The 21,853-nt window shown below is 50.5% G+C and overlaps 1 protein-coding gene and 1 long non-coding RNA gene across 3 annotated transcripts in view; one reads left to right on the top strand and one right to left on the bottom strand.

Moving 5' to 3' along the window:
- LOC137349258 (zinc finger protein 16-like) overlaps window positions 1-2,845 on the bottom strand; it is an 824,782-nt gene extending 821,937 nt beyond the window's left edge. The window contains exons 1-2 of one of the 2 annotated variants that reach the window (XR_010969305.1): window positions 2,420-2,845; window positions 24-186 (exon numbers count right to left, since the gene is read on the bottom strand). The gene's annotated coding sequence lies outside the window, so the exon portion shown is untranslated. Of the gene's footprint in view, window positions 1-23; window positions 187-2,419 lie in introns of those variants that run through there. The other variant, XM_068014772.1, reaches the window with a different exon arrangement.
- Window positions 2,581-12,016, top strand: LOC137349306 (uncharacterized). The gene is made up of 3 exons (XR_010969315.1): window positions 2,581-3,353; window positions 7,193-7,314; window positions 11,359-12,016. It is a non-coding gene; the product is annotated as an uncharacterized lncRNA (long non-coding RNA).
- Window positions 12,017-21,853: the final 9,837 nt, after the last annotated feature.

The following is a 21,853-nucleotide window of genomic DNA, read 5'->3' as shown; positions in this document are numbered from 1 at the left end:
TGATTGGCTGAAACCTCGTCCACACACAGAACACGTGTACAGTTTCTCCCCACTGTGATCGCTGCTTTTTTATTCAGGTTCAAAATCCGGTGATTTTCGGGTGACGATAAATTGGGTGACTCCTTCAGATCCTGATCTGACGTTTGCTTTGGATTTCACGGCTGCAATTCCTCCCCTTCTAAAACCCTGAGAAATTGATTTAGAACAGAAAGAAAGTGTGTTAGAGAACCGAGCAAAACACAAAGGCAGGTTGTGAAATGGAGCTGAATGAATCTGGTAATTTATGGGGCCGGCACGAGGAAAAAATGACCATGAAAGTTGCTGGATTGATGTACAACCCCAACTGGTTCACTAACGTCCTTCAGGGAAGGGAACCTGACACCCAGTCTGGACCTACACAAGAGTCTGTCCTCGGTGGGAGGGAGGGAGAAGAGAGGGATTTTATATATCTACAGCTCGACCAGAAGTTTGACAGAACCTCCCAAACCCACAACTTCCATCATTTAGAAGGACCAGGGTTTCCAGTGTATGTGAACACCATCACCTCCAAGTTCCCCTCCAAGTCACACACCATCCTGACTTGTCTGACATCCAGTAACTGATGAACAAAAATTTCCTCCAATTAAATATTGGGAAGTCTGAAGCCATTGTCTTCAGTTCCTGCTACAAACTCCACTCCCTAGCCACCAACTCCATCCCTCTCCCTGGAAACTGCCTGAGGCTAAAACAGACCATTCATAACCTCGGTGTTATATTTGACCCTGAGATGAGCTTCCAACTGCAGATCAGCACCATCACTCAGACCGCCTATTTCCATCTCAGTAACATCGTCTGACTTCACCACTGCCTCAGAAACTTACATCCATGTATTTATTACCTCACATTATTCTAACACACTCCTGACCGGCCTCCCACATCCTACCCTCCGTAAACTTGAAATCATCCAAAACCCTGCTGCCTGTGTCCTTACTCGAACCCAGTCCTGTTCACACGTCACCACTGTACTCACTGACCTACACAGGCTCCCAGTTAAGCAGCACCTCAATTTTAAAATCCTCATCCTTGCTTTCAAATCCCTCCATGCCCTCGCCCCTCACTATCTCTATAATCTCCTCCAGACCTACAACCCTCCGAGAGATCAGGGTTCATCTAATTCTGGCATCTTGACCATCCCTGATTTTCATTGCTCCATCACTGGTGGCCGTGCCTTCAGCTGCCAAGGCCATAATCTTTGGAAATCCCTCCCTAATCCTCTCCGTCTCTCTACCTCACCTTCCGTGATTCAGACACTTCTTAAAACTCACCTCTCTGATCAAGCTTTTGATCATCTGCACAAATATTTCCTTGTGGCTCAGTGCCAAATGTTACTTTATAAACACTCCTGTAAAACACCTTGGAACATTTTATTACATTAAAGGCGCTATATAAATACAAGTTGATGTTAACTTGGACATATATCACCGTTCCTTCATCGTCACTGGGTGTAACTCCTTCCCCAACACCATTGTGGGAGCACCTTCACCACACAGACTGCAGTGGTTCAAGAAGAAGCCCAGCATCACCTTCTCAATGGGCAACTGGAGATTGGCAATATATGCTGGTCTAGTGAGTGACACCCATATCCCAGGAATGAAGTTTAAAAATCTGTATATGTAAGATGGATGAAAAGCCTCTGCAGAAATACTTATTACTAAAACAATACTGTTTTACATTGAGTGGTTGATGTTCATTTAGTAACCTCTTCACTCCTGGAATCACCCCTGGTTCCGAAGGGTCACTGACCTGAAACATTAACTCTGCTGCTCTCTTCACAGATGCTGCCAGGCCTGCTGAGTATTTCCAACATTTCTTGCTCTTATTTCAGATGTCCGGCATCCGCAATATTTTGCTTTTATACCCCTGGAATCTACCTCCCTTCACAGCCTCACATTGCTGGGCCCAACTGGACTCAAAAATACTCAGGATTAACTCCAGCAGCTGCTCCTCCATCTCCACTCCAGCTCAAACTTATTCAACAAACAAGACGTCAACAGGAGGTCAGGAAGCGACTTCCACACCCAACCCCATACAAAGAGGCTCTTAATTTGTCCATCTGTGTTTCTCGACTCAGTTCTGTGAGCAACGCTTGCATTAAAACAAAACCAAGATGCTGCAAATCCGAAATAAAAGGAGAAAATGCTGGAAATACTCAGTAAGGCGGCTGTGGCTGTGGAGAGAGAAACAGAGTTAACCTTTCAGGCACATCGAGCCACAGGAACCTGCAGACTGGAACTCAGAGTGGGAGAAGGAGGAAGAAAGAAGAAAAGCAATATAGTCCAACACTCACAGCAACCTACATTACCGGGATAGGGAGACAGAGTTTAGCAACACGACTCCAGTAAAACATCCCAGGAGGAAAAAGGGGGAGCAGTGTGTGTACCTGCCCTGATATCTCCAGATGCGACTCACAAGCACTTGTCGGCCGCCATCATTCGCACTGCGCATGCTCCAAACTCTTCGTTATTGCGCTTGCGCGATCGTCAGTTCGGCACTGCGCATGCCCTAAATGCTGTACAGCACTGCGCTTGCGCAGCGGCCTCCTGTGGCGTGAATGGGGAACATTTTCGAGCGCTGACAATGTTGGGTTGAAGCCCTGCCCATTGAACCTCCCAATACGAGCGGCGGAAGGGAGCGAGGGGCGGATTAGTCGGAAATGGCGAGCAGAAGGGCGCGGGAGGGAACAGGGAAGATAAGCGGTGATTGAGCTGGGACCTGACTGCAGCGATTGAAGCGGCGATCGCGACCATCGAGGCGGTTTGAGCTTAATTCGCGTTTCTGTGTCAAAATTGAGCAGCGCCATCTTTATTCCTGGCAGCTGCCTGAACGTCGCAGACAGTGACGTTTCAGTCGATGAGACTGCATTTGCGCATGTGCCAGTGGTGCGCCACCTGGTGGTTACGTTGCCAGCAATATATGTTAATATATGTTCGCTGTTTTTTCCATGCTGTTTTTCTGAGTATGAAACATAAACTTCCCATCTATTCTCCGAGATGTAAATGGCAGCCTTACTCCCCAGAATGCTCGGCAGGTTGGATAAGGCCTATCTCCATCAGAAGAGACGCAACGCGCAGGTGCGGCAAACCCCGCCCCCGGATTTGTCCTGTCGGTGTGGAGCATGCGCGTTGCAGCTCCAGGAAGCTGAGTGGGGCCGAGCGCAGTCTCAGTAACGCCGAGTTTCAGCAGCTTTCAGACCCTGGATCTGGGGCGAGGGCACCATGAAAGCAATGGTCCAGCGCCTCCCCCATCGGAGCCGCCGCTTCCCAGTTTCTTCTCCCGTTTCCACCGAGTCAGGAAGTCTGTGAGTTGATTGGCTGGTAAGTATTGTAGCCTTTGTTTCCCTTTCTCCAAAGTTAGGAAGTTAGTCCAAGGAGCTGGAAATTAAACATTCCAGTTATTCATCAGAATAAGGGGGAGCTTCCGCGATTTAAGTGACAGCAACAGAGGGGAATTGAGGAGCTGGTGAGGAGTCTTTTTTTATTTTTAAGTTGTGAGGGTTATTAGTATTAATAAGGTTTATTATCGAATAGATCGGGGAATGGTAGGGCTGCTCCAGCCTCTACAGTGCACATCCTGTACTATAGAAAATTTATGGCATAGAAGGAAGCCATTCAGCCCATTGTGTCTGTGCCAGTTGAAAAACAGGTATCCAGTTTAATCCCGTTTTCTAGTTATGACCTCAGAGCGATCGTCAACATGAAAAATATGAGATATGAAAACCTATTCAACAAATTACACCAGATTTCACATTTTAAGTCTTTTATTATAACAGCTAAAAGAAATCCCAATAAACTAAATAGCACTTTGTGAATAACTGACACCTCAAATTACAATTAAATATATTTTCTTTATTTATTCAACACTTTAATATTTCACACCACACTGATACGTTACACAATCCTTTTTGATTACAAAATTGTTTGCAGTTAAAAGTCCCAAATTTCTCTCAGTTGCAATGTTCTGGATCTCCCAGAGTTTAAAAAAAACCCAATATTTTCCTTCGCTCCTTTCTCCAAACACCTCCAACCTGGACATCTGTGGATAATGTGATTCCTGCTGACCCTGTGGGCTCTTTGCTGCTCTGCAAACTTCAACTCTCAAAAAAAAAAGTTCAGATTTCCACAGCCTTTTTCTGTATATCTTCAGACAGCAGGCTCTCCTTCTCTCCATGTCTGTCTGTCACTCTTTCTTTCTCTGTCTCCAGCTGCCCCTGCTGGGTGCCTTCTCTTATAGATTCCCTTGAGGCCTCACCCCGATGGATTCCCTTCTACAGTCTGCTTGAGGCACATCCTGTGCTATGTAGGAAGTTCAGGATACTTCCCGTGGCCTGGATAACCATTTGCACAGGAAGTGTCGTCAGTTGCAGCAGCTCAAGCTCTGGGTTTTGAAGCATGAGCAACAGCTGGCATCACTGCGGTGCATCTGTGAGCTTTAAAGCTTTGTGGATAGATGTTATCGCCACGCAGCTTCAGAGTATGTAGGGAGAGAGGCAATTGGTGACCAACAGACAGTCATGAAGAAACAGGCAGGTAGTGCAGGAGTCCCCTGAGTACATCTCACTCTCCAACCAGCATTCAGCTCTGAATAATAATGAAACTGATGGTTCATCTGGGGAGTGCAGCCAGAGCCAAGTCCATGGCACCACAGTTGGCTCAGCTGCACAGGGGGCACAGAGAAGACCGGAAGAGCAGTAATGATAGGAAATACAATGGTTAGGGGAACAGACGAGCGTTTCTGCTGTTGCAGATGTGAATCTAGGATGGTGTGTTTCCTCCCTAGTGACAGGGTCAAGAATGTGACTGAAAGGCTGCAGAGCACCCTGGGGGTGGGGTGGGGAGGGGGGGGAAGGGAAGGGTGAACAGCCAGCAGTCACGGTCCACATTGGTACCAACAACATAAGCAGAAAGAGGGATGTGGTCCTGCAGTCAGAATTTCGGGAGCTAGTCGGAAATTGGCAAGCAGGACCTCAAAAGTAGTAATGCTCCTGTGAAGCAGGCTTTTGACGAGGTCTCATGTGGCAGAATGGTTAAAAAAGAAACGCCCATGGGATGCAGGGAAATGCAGCAAAATGTATACAAAATTGGCTCGGTTATAGGAAGCAAAGGGTAATTGTTGACGGGTGTTTTTGCGACTGGAGGGCTGTTTCCAGTGGCGTTCCGCAGGGCTCAGTACTGGGTCCCCTGCTTTTTGTGGTATATATTAACAATTTAGACGTAAATGTAGGGAGCATGATCAAGAAGTTTGCAGATGACACAAAGATTGGCCGTGTGGTAGATAGTGAGGAGGATAGCTGTAGGCTGCAGGAAGATATTGATGGTCTGGTCAGATGGGCAGAAAAGTGGCAAATGGAATTCAACCCGGAGAAGTGTGAGTTGATGCATTTGGGAAAGTCAAACAAGGTAAAGGAATACACGATTAATGGGAAAATACTGAGAAGTGTAGAGGAAGTAAGGGACCTTGGAGTGAATGTCCACAGATCCCTGAAGGTTATAGGGTAAGTCGATAAGGTGGTTAAGAAGGCATATGGAATCCTTTCCTTTATTAGCCGAGTTATAGAATATAAGAGCAGGGAGGTTATCCTGGAACTGTATAAATCATTGGTTAGGCCACTACTTGAGTACTGTGTGCAGTTCTGGTCACCTCATTACAGAAAGGATGTAATTGCACTGGAGAGGGTACAGAGGAGATTTATGAGGATGTTGCCAGGACTGGAAAAATGCAGCTATGAGGAAAGATTGGATAGGCTGGATAGTTCTGAAGAAGGGTCACTGACCTGAAACGTTAATTCTGTTTCTCTCTGCACAGATGCTGCCTGACCTGCTGAGTATTTCCAGCACTTCTTGTTTTTATTTATTGGATAGGCTGGGGTTGTTCTTGGAACAGAGAAGGCTGAAGGGAGATCTGATTGAAATGTACAAAATTGTGAGGGGCCTGGATAAGTGGAGGTGAAGGGCCTATTTACCTTAGCAGAGAGGTCAGTGACGAGGGGGCATAGACTTAAAGTGATTGGTGGAAAGATTAGAGACGAGATGAAGAATTTCTTTTTCACCCAGAGGGTGATGACGGATGGAACTCACTGTCTGAAAGGGTGGTTGAGGCAGAAACCCTTAACTCATTCAAAAGGAGTCTGGATATGCACCTCAAGTGCTGTAATCTGCAGGGCTATGGACCAAATGCTGGAAGGTGGGATTAGAATAGGTGGATCGTTTTACAGCCAGCACAGACACGATGGGCCAAGTGGCCAATTTCTGTGCCGTAAACGTTCTATGATTTTAAGAGTCTCGGGATGTTTTTACTATGTTAAAGGTGCTATATAAATGCACATTGTTGTTGTTGACTGTGGGCAGGGATTCAGTTCCAGTCTGAGCTGGAAACTCCTGGGTGCAGTCACGTCGGGGAGAGGGTGTTCACCAGCTGAATGTGAAAATGGATTCACTCAGTCATCCCATTTACTGATAGACCAGCACAGTCACACTGGAGAGAGACCGTTCAGATACTTCACCTGTGTGAAGGGATTTACTCAGTTTTCCCACCTGTTAACATCCCAGCTTTCAAAGTTCAAAGGATTTGATCCATAATCAGCACATTCTTACTGGAGAGAGACTGTTTAAATGTTCTGTGTGTGTGAAGAGATTCACTCATTCACCCCACATACTGACACACCACTGAGTTCACATGTGACTGGAGGGGTTGGATTCTCCTGTTATTGCTGTTATTTTGGGGAATCTGGATTGATCCCAGTTCCCATTCCGCTTCCCCTTCTTTCTGGTGGATCATGGAGATTCCATGCACTTGCATTTCTGTATAATTCGTTTCCTAATTTTATATTGGTCTGGCCCGTTCATCAGCACATTACAGCGAGTCACATCTGCAGCCAGTAAGCAGCAGCAGGTGGGTGGGGAGGCTTCAGAAACATCCGGTGTAGGCCTCAACACCCCCAATAAAAGGGTCCCAGTCCCACTTTGGCACCATGTGGGGTGGCAGCTGTGGGGCTTCTGCCAGTGACAGGCCCGGGGTTAACAGTCCCCAGCTTTCAAGGGTACAATGTGCAGCAGGGCGCATGCGCGGCCATCCTGGACCATGATTCAGGAGCAGAGAATGTTGTGAATTTCTATCCTGGACTGACAGTGTATACTTTTGTAAACTCCTTTTACAGGGGCTTAGAAAGGGGAGGATTTGCAGACGGCAAACACAAACCAAACATCACATCAAGATCTGACAGTCACTCGATTCATCAGGACCTGAATATCATTGGCCTTTGAATGTGGAAGGAGAAAGGTTTGTCTGTTCTGTCTGTGGGAAAAGATTTCAGGTATCAGTGTGACTGGAAAAGCACTGAGATACACAAAGCCCTGGTTAGACCACACCTGGAATATTGTGTTCAGTTCTGGGCATCACACCTTAGGAAGGATATATTGGCCTTGGAGGGAGTGCAGTGTCGATTTACCTGAATAATACCTGGACTCCAAGGGTTAAATTACGAGGAGAGATTACACAAATGATTCATAGAGTCATTACAGCACAGAAGGAGGACATTTGGACCATCGAGTAGAGCAATCCAGTCAGTCCCATTCCCCACTCTATCCCTGTAGTCCTGCAGGTCTATTTCCTTCAAGTGCCCATGAATCTCTTTCTGAAATCATTGCTCGTCTCAGTTTCCAACACCCTCGTCGACAGTGAGTTCCAGGTCATTACCACTCGCTGTGTGAAAAAGTTATTCCTCACATCCCCCCTTATCTCTCACCCCAAACCTTTAATCTGTGTTCCCTTGTTCTTGTACCATCAGCCAATGGAAACAGCTTTTCTTTGTCTACCTTATCTAAACCTGTTGTCATTGGAACTATATCGCCGTCCCTTCACTGTCACTGGGTCAAAATCCTGGAACTCCCTTCCTAACAGCACTGTGGGTCTACCTACCGCACATGGACTGCAGCGGTTCAAGAAGGCAGCTCACCACCACCTTCTCAAGAGCAATTAGGGATGGGCAATAAATGCTGGCCTGGCCAGTGACGCCCACATCCCATGAATTAATAAAAAAAAAATTTTGCACACCTCTATCAGATCTCCCCCTCCACATGCTTTGCTGCAAGGAGAACAGTTTTTCCTTATCTAAGCCTGTCAGAATCTTGTGTACTTCTATTAAATCGCCACTCAATCTTCTTTTCTCCAAGGAGAACAACCCCAGCTTCTCCAAACGAACCTTGTAGCTAAATTCCCTCATCCCTGGAACCATTCTGGTAAATCTCCTCTACACCCTCTCAAGAACCTTCACATCCTTTCTAAAGTGTGGTGAGCACAACGGGACACAATACTCTATTTGTGCCCTAAACAGAGCTTTATAAAGGTTCACGATGACTTCTCAGATTTTGCAATTACAACTCTATTTAAGAAGCCAAGATCCCATACACTTTGCGAACTATTTTCTCAATCTGTCCTGCCACCCTCAGTAATCTATGCACATGATCCCCGGGTGCCCCTGTCCCTGCAAACCTTTTATAAATGGACCATTAAGTATATATTGCCTCTCCCTTTTCCCTTTTGTCGGAATGCATCACCTCGCGAAAAGCGTTGTATTCCTTGGAATGTATAAGGTTAAGGGGTGATTTGATCAAAGTTTTTCAAGATATTGTTTGGAACTGAGGGGGTAAATGGAGAGAAAGTATGTCCACTGGTTGGGGAATCTAGGTCTAGAGGGCATGGTCTAAAACTGTCATGAATCCACTCCCGGGCCCTGTAAACCTGAGCATTAATGGTGGTGAGGAGAGAGTGACTGCCCTTGACATCAAGGCAGCATTTGACCAAGTATGGCATCAAGCAGCCCCAGCAAAACTGAGGTCAATGGGAATCAGGGGGAGAACTCTCCGCTGGTTGGAGTCATACCGAGCGCAAAGGAAGATGGTTGTGGTTGTTGGAGGTCAATCATCTGAGTCCAAGACATCACTGCAGGAGTTCCTCAGGGTAGTGTCCTAGGCCCAACCATCTTCAGCTGCTTCATCAATGACCTTCCTTCACACATAAGGTCAGAAGTGGGGATGTTTGCTGATGATTGCACAATGTTCAGCACCATTTGCAACTCCTCAGATACTGAAGCAGTCCGTGTAGAAATGCAGCAAGACCTGGACAATATCCAGGCTTGGGCTGATAAGTGGCAAGTAACATTCACGCCACATAAGTTCTCCAACAAGAGAGAATCTATCCATCTCCACTTGACATTCAATGGCATTACCATCGCTGAATCCCCCACTATCAACATCCTGGGATGACCATTGACCAGAAACTGAACTGGAGTAGCCATATAAATGCTGTGGCTACAAGAGCAGGTCAGAGGCTAGGAATCCTGAGGCGGTAACTCACCTCCTGACTCCCCGACGCCTGTCCATCATCTACACGGCACAAGTCAGGAGTGTGATGGAATACTCTCCACTTGCCTGGATGGGTGCAGCTCTAACAACACTCAAGAAGCTCGACACCATCCAGAACAAAGCAGCCCGCTTGATTGGCACCCCATCTACAAATATTCACTCCCTCCACCACCGATGCACAGTGGCAGCAGTGTGTATCATCTACAAGATGCACTACGGCAACTCGCCAATGCTCCTTGGATAGCTCCTTCCAAACCCGCAATCTCTACCAACTAGAAGGACAAGAGCAGCAAATGCATGGGAACATCATCACCCCTGGGCCCTGTAAACCCGAGCATTAATCCACCCCTGGACCCTGTAAACCCGACCATTAATCCACCCCTAAGCCCTGTAAACCCGAGCATTAATCCACCCCTGGGCCCTGTAAACCCGAGCATTAATCCACCCCTAAGCCCTGTAAACCCGAGCATTAATCCACCCCTGGGCCCTGTAAACCCGAGCATTAATCCAACCCTAAGCCCTGTAAACCCGAGCATTAATCCACCCCTGGACCCTGCAAACCCGAGCATTAATCCACCCCTGGGCCCTGTAAACCCGATCATTAATCCACCCCTGAACCCTCTGAAACCGAGCATTAATCCGCCCCTGGACAAACTGGCTGTTTAGCCTCACTACTCTGTGCTGGTGTTTATAATCCACATGAGCCTCCTCCCAATCTCATTACCTTATCCCATCCTAGCCTCATATCCCTCTATTTCTTTCTCCCTCATAAACATATTGAGCCTCTCCTTAAACACATCATTGCTCTCAGCTTCAACCACTCCACATGCAGTGAGTTCCACATTCTCACCACTCTCTGAGTAGAGAAATTCCTCCTAAGTTCTCTATTTGACCTGTTAATGTCTGTCTTATATTGCTGCCCCCTTGTTCTGACTCACTGATAATTTTTAAGACCTCTATCAGATCTCCTCCTAATCTTCTCTTTTCCAAAGAAAGGAGCCCCAGCCTGCTCAATCTTGCTGGATAGTAACATCCTCTCTGATGACATCTTTGTAAATCTATTCTGCACTTTCTTCAGTGTTTCAATATCCTTTTTTAATCTGGAGACCAGAACTGCTCACAGTCCTTCTAAGTGAGGTTCTCTATAAATTTAACATTCCCTCCCTGCTGTTACATTGTATTCCTCTAGAAAAGAACATCAGCTCTTTCTTTGCTCTCTTATCGACTTGTGTTGCTCCTTTTAGTGATTTCTGTGACTCTGTTCCCAGATCTCTTTGCTCCTCTGCTCCATTTAATTTCTTACATTCTAACCAATAACTGGCCTCCTTATTCCTCCTCCCAAAATGAACCAGCTCACATTTCACTATGTTGAATTTCATTTCCCATTTATCTGTCCAGTCTGCCAGCCTGTTTATGTCTTCCTGGATTTCAGTGCAATCCTCCACATTGTTAGTTCCACCACCCAATTTAGTATCATCTGCAAATTGTGAAAACATCCCTCTAATTCCCGAGTCCATATGTGGGTAATGAACACAAGTCCCATTGTACTTCACACCATAGCTGATGTCCGGGCACTCGGGTATCTCTAATTTATTTAATAATTTTCCTCATTGCCTCTCCAGCCTCAATCTCAATGGGATGACATGTAAAGAATCATCCATTCAGCAATTGGAGTTTTCAATGGCAGATTAATTACCCAGGATCCCCCTTGGGTCAGAAGGTCCCCTATCAATGACTACAGGAGCCATTGAAATTTACAGAAGAAATTTACAGGGCTATGGGGAAATGGCAGGGGGAGTGGGACAAAGTGAGTTGCTCTTGCAGAGAGGTGGCACAGACACGAGGGGCTGAATGGCCTTCTGTGCTGTAACCAATCTGTGATTCCATTCTATATGGGGAACAAGCGAGAAAAAAATGTTTCTGGACTGACGGTGTTAACATTTGTAAACTCCTTTGACAGGATATTAGTAGGGGAGGATTTGCAGATGGGAAACGCAAACCAATCCTGACATCAAGATCTGACTCGATTCATCAGGACCTGAATATTGTCGGCCTTTGACTGTGGAAGTGTTCTGTCTGTGGGAAAAGATTTCAAACTTCAGTGTGACTGGAAAAGCACAGAGACACACACACACCCAAGTGAGAGTGTTCCAGTGACTGAATGTGGAAAGAACTGTAACCAGTTACACAGCCTGAAAAAACATCACACCATTCACAGCGGGGAGAAACTGTACACGTGTTCTGTGTGCAAACGAGGCTTCAACTGATCATCCAACCTGGAGAGACACAAGGACACCCGTGGGTGAAATGTGGAGCCTGTGGGAAGGGATTTAATTATCCATCTCAGCTGGAAATTCATCAACGCACTGGGGAGAGGACATTCACCTGCTCTGAGTGTGGGAAGGGATTCACCCGATCATCCCACTTGCTGAGACATCAGCATGTTCACAATTGACTGCAGGGGTTGGATTCTGTTATTGCTGCTGTTGATCACATCCAGGACTGAACAATGTTCATCCTGACTGCTGGAGGTTGTTTCTTCTGGTGTAAATAACCCTCTAACCTGCCTGAGGTTTTATTCTCTGGATCAAGATCAAATAAATCAGCTTTGTTTCCAACACACAGTGTGTTGAGTGTTTCTTTCCTCCAGGATAAGAGGAGAGTAATTGAAATCCTGATCTCGACTGTTCCATTTCTGGGCGTTTTCTCTTCTCTTGACGAAAGACTTGTATCTTTTAGGGCCTTTCATGACATGAGAACGTCTCCAAGCACTTTCCAGCCAATGAAATTCCATTGAAGTGCAGCCACTGTTGTAATGCAGGAACTGCAAGAGCCAATTTTCACATAGCAAGCTCCCATAGACAACAATGTGATCATCTTCTTTGTCTCTCGAGACAAGGAGGCCAATGTGTAAGCGCCTGGAGGTTGTCAGTGGTTTGTGAAGCAGCGCCTGGAGTGGCTATAAAGGCCAATTCTAGAGTGACAGACTCTTCCACAGGTGCTGCAGATAAAATTGGTTGTCGGGGCTGTTACACAGTTGGCTCTCTCCTTGCGCTTCTGTCTTTTTTCCTGCCAACTGCTAAGTCTTTTCGACTCGCCACTCTTTAGCCCCGCCTTTATGGCTGTCCACCAGCTCTGGCGATCGCTGGCAACTGACTCCCACGACTTGTGATCAATGTCACAGGACTTCACGTCGCGTTTGCAGACGTCTTTAAAGCGGAGACTTGGACGGCCGGTGAGTCTGATACCAGTGGCAAGCTCGCTGTACAATGTGTCCTTGGGGATCCTGCCATCTTCCATGTGGCTCACAATGGCCAAGCCATCTCAAGCGCTGCTGACTCAGTAGTGTGTATAAGCTGGGGATGTTGGCCACCTCGAGGACTTCTGTGTTGGAGATGCGGTCCTGCCACCTGATGCCAAGGATTCTCCAGAGGCGGCGAAGATGGAATGAATTGAGACGTCGCTCTTGGCTGACATACGTTGTCAAGGCCTTGCTGCCATAGAGCAAGGTACTGAGGACACAGGCCTGATACACTCGGACTTCTGTGTTCCGTGTCAGTGCGCCATTTTCCCACACTCTCTTGGCCAGTCTGGACATAGCAGTGGAAGCCTTTCCCATGCGCTTGTTGATTTCTGCATCGAGAGACAGGTTACTGGTGATAGTTGAGCCTAGGTAGGTGAACTCTTGAACCACTTCCAGAGCGTGGTCGCCAATATTGATGGATGGAGCATTTCTGACATCCTGCCCCATGATGTTCGTTTTCTTGAGGCTGATGGTTAGGCCAAATTCATTGCAGGCAGACGCAAACCTGTCGATGAGACTCTGCAGGCATTCTTCAGTGTGAGATGTTAAAGCAGCATCGTCAGCAAAGAGGAGTTCTCTGATGAGGACTTTCCGTACTTTGGACTTCGCTCTTAGACGGGCAAGGTTGAACAACTTGCCATCTGATCTTGTGTGGAGGAAAATTCCTTCTTCTGAAGACTTGAACACATGAGAGCAGCAGGGAGAAGAAAATGCCAAACAGTGTAGGTGCGAGAACACAGCCCTGTTTCACACCAGTCAGGATAGGAAAGGATAATGTCCAGATAATCTGTTTTAGTGATGTTGATTAATATTGGTCAAGACTCTGGGGAGATCCTCCCTGCTCTTCAGAATATCAATTGATCTTTTGTACCCTTCAGTTGAAGGTGTCATCTGAAAGACGGGACCTCTGACAGTGCAGCACCCCCTCAGTACTGCAGTGGAATATCAGCCTAGATTTTATGCTCAAGTCTCTGGATGTGGATTTGAACCCACAACCCACGGACTCAGAGATGAGAATGTAACCACTGAGCTACAACTAACACCTCATCTTTAGTCTAGATCTCTAGTTTATTTCAGTTCTCATACCTTTGTTATTCTCATGGATAAGTCTCAACTCCCCAGAGTTCCTCTTCCAGCTTTGGTATCCAGGGAAGGTGTCAGTAACACACCCGAATCTGTCCTGGGAGTGTTTGATGGGACAGTGTAAAGGGAGCATTACTCTGTATCTAATCTGTTTTTTTTTCTTTTTTTTTTGTAGTGGGAGCTTCACTCTGTATCGAACCCCCGTGTTGTATCTGTCCTGGGAGTGTTTGATGGGGACTGTGTAGAGGGAGCTTCACTCTGTATCTAATCCCCGTGCTATACCTGTCCTGGGAGTGTTTGATGGGGACAGTGTAAAGGGAGCTTTACTCTGTATCTAACCCCTTTTTTTTTCTTTTTTTGTCCAAGGTGGCCTTTATACCCCAGGCCCCTTTTATATATTTTATGTCGAGGGGGCCTTTATTGCTCAGGCCCCCTTTATAAACATACTTATATTTTTAAAATAACTTTATTAAAAACAGAAATAAACAAAAACTCAAATTAAAATGCCATTTTCGGCGTCGACGATGCACTCCAGTCCCTGCAGTGCCCACCGGTCACGGAAGGCCTCAAGCGTACCGGCGGACACTGCAAGCTCCTTCTCCAGGGACACCCAGGCGCGAACGTAACCGCGGAAGAGTGGCAGGCAATCGGGGAGGACGGACCCCCCGACGGCCCGCAACCTGGACCTGTGAATTGCCACCTTGGCCAGACCCAGGAGCAGACCGACGAGGAGATCCTCCTCCCGGCCCAAGCCCCTCCGCACCGGGTGCCCAAAGATCAGGAGCGTGGGGCTGAAGTGCAGCCAGAACCTGAGGAGCAGCCCCTTCAAATACTCATAGAGGAGCTGCAACCTCGCACACTCTGTGTATACATAGAACATGGACTTGTCCAGGCCGCAGAAAGTACGGGCGGCCTGGGAGTCCGTGAACCTACTTAAAAGTCTATTGCACAGGACTGCCCTGTGCAACACCCTCCACCCCAGGTCCCCGATGTAAAGGGGGAAGACTCCCGCGTAGAGAGACCTCCATCGGGGTTTCCCCTCGCCGCCAGATGGCAACGCGGACCGCCAGGGCGTGTCCGGCCGGCTGATGAGGGCAAGGAAGTGGAGAGTGTGCAGGAGCAGCCCGTACAGGAAACCCCTCCGCGCCGATTGGAATGGCACGGAGGGCATTTCCAAGAGGCGGCTCGGGTTATATTAGAACATTACAGCGCAGTACAGGCCCTTTGGCCCTCGATGTTGCGGGTTGTGCGGGACCGGCTCCCGAGGAGGGTTTCGGGGCCTGGGTACGATGAGCAGTTCCGGCCGAGCGGGGGTCAGCTCGGCCGGGATCGCTCCGCACTCCCGAGCCCCCTCGCCACCTGCAGTGAGGGACGTCCCGGGGGTTTCAGCTACTCCTCCGCCCGCCGGACCGTCCCCGGAGTCGGCCGCCTGGACAGCTGAGGCGCTCTCCTCCGCCGGCGGAGGAGCGCCCTGACTGGAGGCGACCATGTTCCAGACTCGGAATAGATCCCGGTAAAAGACAGGCAACTCCCTCAGAGTGGCGCGGCTAACGGACTCCACCGGGAGCTGCGTGTCGTCTTGAAGGCAGTGAAACTGGCGGAAAAAATACGTCGCCAGCGCACACCATCTGGGAGGATGCTCGACGTACAGGTATCTCTGCAGGGTCCGAAGGCGGAGAGTCGCAGCCTGGGTGCAGACGCACACTAGCGACTAGCCGCCCTCCTCAATCGGGAGACTCAGGACCACGACAGAGACCCAATGTTTCCTCCTGCCCCGGAAGAAATCGACGAGTTTCTTCTGGATCTTGGTGGCAAATGCAGGGGCGGGGCCAAAGTGACCAACCGGTACCACAACATGGAGGCCACCAGTTGGTTTATGGCCAACGCTCGGCCCCTGTAGGAAAGCACTCGGAGCAGTCCTGTCCAGCGCCCCAGCCGAGCGGTGACTTTCGACTCCAACACCTGCCAGTTTGCCGGCCAGGCTTCCTCAGCGGGGCTAAGGTGGACTCCCAGATAGAGGAGGTGCGTGGTGCTCCACGCAAAAGGTGTCATCTCCTCCGGCAGGGAGTCCACCCGCCACTGACCCACCAGGAGTCCGGAACATTTCTCCCAATTGATCATCGCGGAGGACGCGGCAGAAAAGGTCTGCTGGCAGTCGCGCATCCTCCGCAAGTCAACGGGATCTGTGATTGCGAGGAGCACGTCGTCGGCGTAAGCCGAGAGGACGACCCGCATGGCAGGCTCACGCAGAGCCAATCCCGTCAACCTCCTGCGAGGCAGGCACAGGAAGGGCTCCACGCAGATGGTATACAATTGGTCGGACATGGGGCATCCCTGACGCACTCCTCTCCCAAAGCGAAGGGGCGCCGTCAAGGACCCGTTAACTTTGACTCGACGCTCTGCGGCGACGTATAAAAGTCGGACCCGGGCCACAAAATGCGGCCCGAGTCCGAAAGCGCGCAGAGTCCCGAAAAGGGAATCGTGATCCACCCTGTCGAACGCCTTCTCCTGATCGAGGGAGAGAAAGGCGACCGACTGACCAGTCCTCTGGGAAAGATGGATCAGGTCCCGGACCAGGTGGATGTTGTCCTGGATGGACTGGCCTGGCACCGTGTAGGACTGGTCGGGGTGGATCATGTGGGCCAGCACGGAGCCCAGGCGGGTAGACATAGCCCGGGCAAAGATCTTATAATCCGTGCTGAGGAGGGAGACCGGACGCCAGTTTTTAAGCAGGCGGAGATCGCCCCTCTTTGGCAGCAGGACGATGACCGCCCTGCGCCACGAGAGGGGCATCTCCCCGGTCGCCAGGCTTTCCCCCAGGACCCGCGCGTAATCGTCCCCCAGGACGTCCCAGAACGCCCTGAGGAACTCCACGGTCAACCCATCCAGCCCTGGGGATTTGCCCCTTGAGAGCTGGTGGAGGGCGCCTGTCTGCTCCGCCAACGTGAGCGGAGCCTCCAATCCTTCGGCGCCCTCCGGGCTGAGCTGCGGCATGTCCTCCCACAAAACTCTGCGCGCATCCTCGCTGGACGGATCCGGAGAGAACAACGCACTGTAATAAGTATGGACCAGGAGGCCCATTCCCTCCGGATCCGTGATGGAGGATCCGTCATCGGCCAGCAGCTCAATGAGCTGCTTACGGACCCCCCGCCATTTTTCCAGCGAGTAGAAGAAGGGTGAGGCGCGGTCCAAATCTTCCAGGATCTGGATCCGCGACCTCACGTACGCGCCTCGGGACACTATGAGCTGCAGGTCCCTCAGCGCGCCCTTCTTCTCTTTGTATCCCTGCCACAGGGCCAGGTCCACGACGGCATGACCGAGGCGGGACTCCAAGTCAAGCACCTCCCTCTCAAGGTGCCCGATCTCGGCTTCCCGCCTCTTGGTCGACCCCTTCGCGTACTCCTGACAGAAGACGCGGATGTGAGTCTTGCCCACATCCCACCATAGCCTCAAGTAGGGGAAGCCCCCCTGCTTCCTTCTCCAGTCGGCCCAGAATCGATAGAACGGGTCCCAGAATCGCTCGTCCTCCAGCAGCCGGTTGTTAAAGTGCCAGTACGCGGACCCCGCCCACGTGCAGAGCGGAGTGAACTCCGCCCACACCAGGCGGTGGTCCGAGCACGGCACCAGCCGCATGGAGGCCGCCGAAATGCGGGAGACGTACGCCTGCGAAATGTAGAGGCGGTCGATTCGTGACCCCCCTCCTCCAGACCTCCACGTGAAGGCGCTGGAGTCGGGATGGAGATTCCGCCAGACGTCCACCAAGTTAAGGGAGCTGATCAGTCCCCTCAACTTCTCCACCAACGCTTGGCCGCGCTGGGGACCGGAGCGATCCCCCACCTCGAGGGTGCAGTTAAAATCCCCCCCGAGGATGATGCACTCGCCGCTATCGATGGAGCTCAAGAGAGCGGACACTTCTTCAAAGAAGCGCGCTTGCAACGCGCCGGGCCTGGGCGCGTACACGTTCACAAAGTGGAGCGGCACGCTACCCAGGTGAACGGCGAGGTGGAGCAAGCGGCCCGGCACTAGCTCCTTGACCCCCAAGATCTCCGGCTGAAAAGTCGGGGCCAACAAGATAGCCACCCCACTAGAAATAGGGGTGAGGTGACTCATGTAGACCCCACCCTGCCACTCCAGGAGCCAGGTGGCTTCGTCTCCCGGAACGGTGTGGGTTTCCTGCAGAAAGCTCACCGCGTATCTCCCTTCCCTGAGGACTGAGAGATTGTGAAATCTGCGGTGAGTCCCTCTGCTGCCGTTGATGTTGAGGTTGGCTATGGTTATCTTCATGTCAAAGGTAATTAAAACCAGTCACAAACACCTCACTGTGAGGAGGGAGTGGAAGTGCACCTGGCCCTCCACTCCCCCAGCAACCCATTGAGGAACACATTAAAACGGCGCCTCTCAACCAGTTTCACGTCCGCGCGCTTGCCCGCTATCTTAAGGGCGGCACGGACGGACTGTATGATCAGCGCCAGATTCGACCAACGGTCGAGGGCCAGCTGAACTTTATTGCGGCAACCCCTGCAAGCCGCGAGGAAATCCCGGAGTTCCGCCGTGGGGATGAGAGGAGATTCGGTGGGAGGCACGAGGGACTCCACCACCTCACTGGCGATGGAATCAAGATCATCCTCCGTGCCCCGCACCGAATCCCCGTCCTCCTCCGGGTCGTCACCGCCAGCGGCCGACACATCCACCACACACTGTGGGGCGGACATCCCGGCCGCGCCAGCTGGTCCTGCCTCCGTCACGATCCCACCCCCAGGATCGATGGCGGAGGAGTCCTCTCTGGGTTCTATTGTGAAACTGGAGCCTGTAGGCACCAGCGGTTCAGGACCCCCCTCCACCTCCGTCCCCAGGCCAATGAGTGGTCCAGGGGAGACAGAAGTTCCGGACTCCGGGAAACCAGCCGGAGCCGAGACTGGAGGCGGAGGGAGGAGGCTATCTCCCGCTCCGCCAGCACCCACAGGCCCAGCAGATGGGGCAGCATTCTCATTTATAACTGGGTCGGGTGTCTCTTGGTTGGTGGTGGACTCCGGCTGGGAGGCCCGACCCTCTGGGGCCTTGCCCTCCCCTTCATTCAGGGCACCCGACCCAGTAGCAGTGGCAGAATGGGCGGCGTCCCCAGGCTCCCCCACCACAAGCAGGGCCCCACTTACTCCTTCAGGAGGGGCCTCAAGTACCGGGCCCTTCCCCTCCCCTCCATCCTGAGGAATAGAGTGCTCCTGCCCGGACTTTGCAGCCTTGGTGGTGGCGGTAGGGGAAACCTGGGGACCCGAAACAGGAGACAGCTCCCCTCGAACAGATGGGCCCTGCGCCTCAGGGCCCCTTGTTACCTCTGTGGAGGGGTGCCTTCTCCTCTTTTTCCTAGTTGTGTGCAGAGGCTCAGAGATCTCCATATCATCAGAGGCCTCCACCTCCACACTCTCCTTTTTTTTTATTCACCCTGGGCCTGAGCCCAGCCCTGGGGCAAGTTGACTTCCCGAGATCGGGCCTTGGGCTGAGCTCAGGCTCGGGTAGTGTCACGGTGTCCAGGGGACGCGCCTCTCGATGTTTATTTCTCCTCCGCGCCTTCCTTCCACTTGGACGGTCACCCCCCTCCCTGCCGGAGGCCGTGAAAACCACAGCCTCCGGTACCGACTGAATGGTATCTGGTGGTGGTGTAGGGGGGGTGGGAGGAGGTGCAGTGTCGCCACCCTGGGCCGCCGAGTTGGAGTTGGCAGCCGGGAGGTTGGGGCAGTTCTTACGAACATGCCCCACCCCCTTACAGACATGGCACCGCACCCCGTTCAAGGTCCAGAAGACGCGGTAGGCCGTCCCCTGGAATTCCACATTAAAGTGGCCCTCTGTCACCTCCTCCCGCGCCAGCTGCATGAATAACTGGCGGCGGAAGGAGTACACGTGTCGGAGGCTGTTCTCCCAAAGACCGAGCGGGACTGGGGTGAGCCCCGTCTTTACCTCCCCCAGATGGTGCAGGTGGGGAAGGAGGAGCTCACCAGGAATGAAGGGCGGGACATTGGATAGAATGAGCCTTTGCACAGTGGCCTCCAGGGGGTCCACTGGCAGAAAGGTCCCGCCCACGGTGAGCCCCTTGCTCAGAGCCAGGGACACCGCCCGCTCGGTCTTCAGGAAAAACACTGCCTTCCCGTACATTTTAGAGGCTGCAACAATGGCCGAAGGGCTGACAACCTCGCCCATTGCTTTCACGCATGCCTCGATAGTCATGTTCGGGTGGACGTAGCTCTTGACCCCATGCTTCGATGTTAATAAAGCAAACGGTGACGGGGCAACAGGTGCAGCTGCAGCAGCCGCAGCAGCATATGAACGGGAAGGCCCCGCCACCGGCGAAGAGGGGCTTGCCATGGGGTCGCAGAGCTACGCCCACCCCCAAGAAACAAAGCACACGACAGTTTTCTTTAACACAAGCAATATGATGGGGGAGGGGGGGATGGGAATAGAGGAGGATAGGGCTGAAAAGGACAAGGAGAGGAGAGGATAGGTGGCCGAGTGATGGAAGAGAGAGAGCAGCTGCAAGGATGTTACACTTCAATTGGTGGTTGGAGCACCTTCCTGCAGAGTCGACAGTCCACTCTTCCAGTTAGGGGAGGGTTCTTCGCCCGGGTCGGTTAGAGCCGCCCGGTTCTCTCCCTTTTCTGTTGTTGTATAAGGATTTTCTTCAGCTGGGCAGCTCCAGCCGTCCTGAGCCACACAGTTGGGGGTGGGGAGGGAGCCCCTTTTGTGCAGGATGGCAGATAAACACAAGAGCTAGTACAGGGTCTCCCTATAGAATTTGGCAGCCCCACCCCTGGATCTTCCGGTGCCTTCTCCCTCCCCCAACAGTCCAAACAACCAACAGTTCTCTGGTGCTCCAACACCCACCTCTCCAAAATGACTCTCAGGTCTTCTTAGTCTTGAAAAAGTGCAACAATTCCACAGTAAATACAGCTGTCTACAGTCTGCTCTCTCCTCTCCAGTTGCAGTTGCAGCAACACAGGTGCAGCTGCTCCCCCTGATTGCTGGCAGGAAGTGCTCCAAATTGACCAGCCAATCCCAGTGCTGTACCTGCCTTGGGAGGGTTTGATGGGACAGTGTAGAGGGAGATTTACTCTGTATCTAATCTGTGCTGTAACTGATCTGGAAATATTTTTCCTCATTTACCTGATGAAATTTTGAAGCCCTCCCTCAGGTCTCCATTAACCCTTTGTTCTATTGAAAAGAACCCCAGTTTCTCTAATCTCTCCTGATAACTAAAGTCTCTCTTCCCTGGTATCATCTCAGTGAATCTCTTCTGCACCCTCTCCATGGCCTTGACATCCTTCCTGGTGTAAGATCCCAAAACTTGACCCAATATTCCAACTGCAGCCTAACCAGTGATTTGTACACGTTTACATGACCTCTGTCCTTTTGTATTTTACACTCCGAATTATAAAACTAGGATCCCATGTGCTTTTTAACCACTTTATCAACTTGTCCTCCCACTTTTAAAGGTTTGTTTCTCTGAACCTCTTGTAGGGTTTAGAGATATTAACATAACATGGCTAAAATACGTTGACATCAAACGTCTGATATTGTGTAATATGGGATGTAGAAGATAAGTCTGAGTTAGAAACTCAAACAGGCGCTTCACTGCAGACAGGTCTCCATGGCAACACTGATAAGATATCCATTCCACAGAATCAGCTCATTGGAAACTCTAATCAGATCAGGGAAAAAGATAGTTTCTGTTATTAACCACAATATAAACAAACAAGAGTGAGGAATAGATTAGATTATAATGTGTGATGTTATGTCTATAATTGTGAAACTATAAGAAATAACAGAATTAACAGTGGGCAGGGTAGTTTAGGGAGAATCAGAAAAGTAACTGCTTGGAACTAGTGAATGTGTCCTTGTAAATCACAGATTAGAGAAATTCCAGCTGTCTTTTCCTCACTTCCTGACAAAACCCAGCAGAGAAGACAAAGAGTCAGGGTCCAGAGCTGGATCACTACAGGGTATAAAAGTGAAGGGATACTGATGTAAAGGGGCAGTCGGGACTGGAGACACCGGAGATCAAGCTCAGGGTGCCCGAGGT

The sequence above is a fragment of the Heterodontus francisci genome, chromosome 34 (genome assembly GCF_036365525.1).
Source record: "Heterodontus francisci isolate sHetFra1 chromosome 34, sHetFra1.hap1, whole genome shotgun sequence".
NCBI lineage: Eukaryota > Metazoa > Chordata > Chondrichthyes > Heterodontiformes > Heterodontidae > Heterodontus > Heterodontus francisci.
Note: the sequence above shows the minus strand (reverse complement) of the source record. Positions and strands in the feature narration are given on the sequence as shown.